Raw genomic sequence first — 4,872 nt, 5'->3', positions numbered from 1 at the left:
CGCTCGATCCGGCCCTCATATCATCCAACCGGCATTACATGGGACATCATACACGCCTTCTGGATCTCCATATTCTCAGCCGGGTCTCTTCGTGGGGCAGCAGCAGCCGCCTGACCAACCTATGGACTAGCAGCTCCGGCTGCTCAACCTTGGGGAATAGCCAACGGCGTTTTCCAGGGAAATCACCGAGATGGCCCAACCGTCAAAAATTAAAAACGTGTTGGTTGGTGCCTATGACGGTACCACCAACCCGAAAGATCACCTCATGGCATACACCAACCTGATGTATTTCAGGGTCTGGATGATGCCTCATGGTGTAGGTGCTTCCTGGCAACGTTGAAAGGGATTGCTCAACGTTGGTTTGGTAACTTACCTGCCGGATGCATCAACAACTTTAGAACGTTGGCCTACTGGTTTACGTCCAACTTCTCTATGAATATCCCCGCTAAGAAAACAAGCCTTGATCTAGGGGCAATACAACAGGGAGATAAGGAAGGGCTTCGGTCATATGTCAGGCGGTTTAACCTGTTCAGGATCCAAATCCAAAGGTTATCTGATGAGGTTGCCTATAATGACTTCTTCAAAGGCCTAAAATACGGGTCAACTTTTAAGTTTGACCTGGTTAGGAAGAGGGTCTCTACTCTTCACGAGGCATTAATGAAGGCGGAGGCCTACATCCAAGCAATGGAACTCTGCGCTGTTAAACTTCCAACGGATTATAAAAGATCCAATAAAAGAGAGAGCCAGCCTACCCAGCCAGCCAAAAGGGAGGAAAAGAAGCGGAAAGAGGTCTGGGCGGCAAACCCACCCGGACAACAATACCAAAAGAGAAAGAGGTCGGATCCATATGTTCCAAAGTACGAATTCACCAAGGATTGCACATCCATTCTCAAGGAAGTTAAAAACCGGTTGAATCTTAAAAAACCGGCACCAATGAAGAGTCCCGTGAGCAGCCAGGATAAGAGCAAATATTGCCTGTTCCATGAAGAAATAGGCCATGATACTAAGGGTTGTTTTAGCCTCAGGCGGCTCTTTGACCGTCTTGTTGACGAAGGGGCTCTAAGATCCTACTTATCCAAATCAAAGGGTGCTCCAAACTAGGCCAAAGGGCCACCTCCAAAGACACCGAAAAATCAATCTAATACAGATGAGGAGACCATCTTAACCATAGCTGGTGGATTTGCGGGCGGTGGGCCTACCATCCGGGGCACTAAGGATAACATTAGGAAGCTGGTCAACTCAGTGGATGAGGTCCACTCATCTAAAAATTCATTCCCGGAGGTCCATATCTCCGAAAAGGATAGAGGAGAGCTCAGGCGGCCCCATGATGACCCAAAAGTCATCGAATGTAAAATCGCCAATCAACGAGTTGGCCAGATCTTAATTGATACCGGGAGCTCATCTGACCTCATAAGCTACCAGTGCTTGGAAAAACTCAAATATAAGCCAAGTAGCATGCATCCGGCCCCATATTCTCTTGTAGGTTTTGGGGGAGGAATAGTACATCCGGTGGGCATGGTTGACCTACCCATTCGGTTTGGAGAGAAGGGGGAGGCCTGGCACATGGTTGCCAAGTTTCTTGTTGTAGGAGAACTGACAGCCTACAACCTGATCATTGGCCGCCCAACCCTTAACATTTCCAAGGCAGTGATCATCCCGTCTCTAATATTGATTAAATTTGAGAGGGATGATGGAACAGTCGGCTCCTTGAGTGGGAACCAAAAGACGGCGAGAGAGTGTTACCTCTCGGACGTCAAACCCACATTGGTCACAGACGGTCAAGACAAGGAAGTAGTTGAACTTGACGAGTGTGATCAAGAATGTTCGGCTACTAAGGCAGCCGGTAAAAAGAGAAAGGCGGACCAGCTATTGGCCCCCGTCAAAGTGAAGCAATAGCAATCACTGTCATGGGAGAGGTTAGACGACCTCCGCCCCCAGCCGGCAGGGGAAATCATTGACATTATCCTAGAAGCCAGACAGAACCGTCAAAGTTGGGACGGTTGCATTTGAAAACTTGGGAACCGATCTGCTCCGATTGCTGAGAGAATTCAAGGATGTGTTTACCTTTGAAGTAGATGAAATGCCGGGAGTGTGTCCGGATCTCGCTGTTCATAAGCTCGCCGTGGATCCTAAGAAGAAGCCGTTCAGGCAAAAGAAAAGGAAACATGGCGAGGAAAGGTCCCAGGCGGCAGCAGCTGAGGTCAAGAAACTCTTCGACGCCGGGTTCATTCGGCAATGCTTCTACCCGGATTGGGTAGCCAATGTTGTCCTTGTGAAAACGCCGAATGGTACCTGGCGGATGTGTGTAGATTACACGGACTTAAACAAAGCTTGTCCGAAAGATAGTTACCTGCTTCCAAAGATCGACCACCTGGTCAACTCTACAGCCGGTCATGCTGTGATAAGTTTCATGGATGCCTATTCCGGCTTCCATCAGATACCCTTATGGAAGAAAGATCAAGAAAAGACGGCTTTCGTCACGGATCAAGGGTTATACTGTTACACGGTGATGTCGTTTGGGTTGAAGAATATGCCTGCCACTTTCCAACAAATGATGAACTCGGTCTTTTATGATCAGATTGAAAGGAATGCGGAGGCGTACATCGATGACATGATAGTCAAGTTAAAACTACAGGCGGATCATCTAGCTAACCTCCGAGAAACCTATGTCAATGGCCCCCAGTTTGAAACGCCTGTCCTAAAGACTTGGTTGCAAGATCAAGGGATTTCCCATTACTTTGCTTCCGTTGGTTGTCCTCAAGCAAACGGTCAGGTTGAAGCTTTTAACAAGCTCATCTCAGGCGGCATAAAGAAGAAGATTGAAAAAGCAGGCGGTCTTTGGGCAGAGGAATTGACTCATGTTCTTCCCAAAATCTCACTATGCCGCCTGGGAGAAAACGTTCAACGCTTGTACTGAAACATACAACCAACAGATCATGAGGCAGGCGGCTGAGGAAGATGAGGCGGTTGACTCCAACATAGAGGAGGAAGAGGAGGTTGCCCTGCAACCGATTGAGGTGGATGCGCATAAAGCTCCTGCCCCTGAAGGCGAGTCGTCAAAAGAGGGGGCTTTGAAGAATCAAGTACCCGATGCTAAGCTCGACCAGGCGGCAGTTGAAACTCAAGCTCCTCCTAATGTTTAAAGCTTTCGTTTTGTCAAACTTTTCTCCGGCCTGCGTTCCATTTGTTCTTGTATCACTTTACCCGGCCAGGGGGCCGGGGTTATTGAATATTTTGCTGGTCTTTATGGCCGGCTGTTTATATGAATTCAGCGACCATCTTTCGATCGTCTTTGCTCACAAAATTTTGCTTTAAGCTTTATTTTTGCAAAGTATAGAGGATCCTACTATCCGCTTGTATGTCATACCGACTGTTTCGGCTAAAAATGTTTTAAAATTTGTAACTTATCGTAAGTCAAAGATTGCGAACAGGTACTAGGTACCGACTGCCTATGCCCCTGGATGACTGGTTGTCTTGTTTCCAGGTTAGACAATCAGTCGGCCATTTACCCAATCGGACCCCCAACGTATTTTAGGAAATACGATAGGTTTATTTAACTTTTTCAAGTAAGAAAGGAACATGCCACTTATAACCAGCCTACCTATTTGTTAAAATAGGAATAGTTCTTGAGTCCTTGTTTTCCAAAAAGCAGTCGACCTACGAACCAGATTTTAAAACATGTTTGGTTTGAAAAGAAATCATCTTAGTAAGGGTCGTGGTACGAGAGCTCTGGTTCGCCTTTAGACAGGCGAACTCGTCATACCTTTTGGATCCTTACTAAATATGAGAGAGTGACTTACTCGTCAGCTTTTATGCTTGAGTAGTAGAGGTACCAAGCGGCGGAGGTCGACTGATCCCCTTGATTCACCAATTTTTGTTGGCTATTTACTCAAGAGGTACCGACTGTACTTATCCCAAGTAATACAGACGGTCATCCGACGCGGATGTTAACTGCTAATACTTGTTTGGTTTAGTGTTAGAGTTATCCTTGTCTCAAAAACGGCTACGTGGTTGTCCCTAGGGACAGTCGTCTGGGTGCCGTGTAATTAGTTTATAGAACAATGTTCCACCCAAAAGGGAGCTGCTCTCTGCAACGAATTTCATCCGGAGGGATGCCGCCGGACGCCTGCTATGATGTTGGGACAGGTCGTATTAGTTTAAAGATTGGATTAGTTGGCTGGACGCCTGGTCTGATCATTCGGCCATAGGCCTTAGGTAGTTCATGGCGAACTAAGTATAGTAGAGTAGCCGACTGTATTGCTACAGGCGACATGCCCCTCTTAATGAAATGCATATTTGAGTGAAATGGAGAGTAGCCGACTGTTTTACCAGTTGGCATGCCCCTCAATTGATGAAAAAATGGAGAGTAGCCGGCTGCTAATGGAGCAGGCGGCATGCCCCTCATAGTACAAAATAGATTAAGCAAAATAGCAAACTTTTATTAGTAGCTCTTTGTTATTTACATCATTCAAACATAATACTTCTTTAGATTATCTACATTCCAGGTTCGAGGCAAGGGTTGGCCGTCTAGTGTTTCCAGGAGGTAGGTGCTGTCCCGGACCTCTTCATAGATTCGGTAAGGTCCTTCCTAATTGGGAATTAATTTGCCTGACTCATTAGCCCTACCGACTGCTTTCATTTTTCTTAGTACAAAGTCCCCCACTTTAAGTGGGTGCCTATGCACTCTTTTGTTATATGACCTTGTCATTCTCCCATCCAATTTTTAAGAACAGGCGTCTCAAATTGGGGACCATTATCAAAAACCATAGACATGGGCACCCCGAACCGAGTGAAGACATTTTTCCAGATGAATGAGATCACATCCTTCGTCTTGATTCCCTTAACAGCCTCTACCTCTACCCATTTGGTGAA

Source organism: Chenopodium quinoa, unplaced genomic scaffold (assembly GCF_001683475.1).
Source record: "Chenopodium quinoa cultivar QQ74 unplaced genomic scaffold, ASM168347v1, whole genome shotgun sequence".
NCBI lineage: Eukaryota > Viridiplantae > Streptophyta > Magnoliopsida > Caryophyllales > Amaranthaceae > Chenopodium > Chenopodium quinoa.
The sequence above is the reverse complement of the archived record's forward strand: the minus strand, read 5'-3'. Positions refer to the sequence as shown.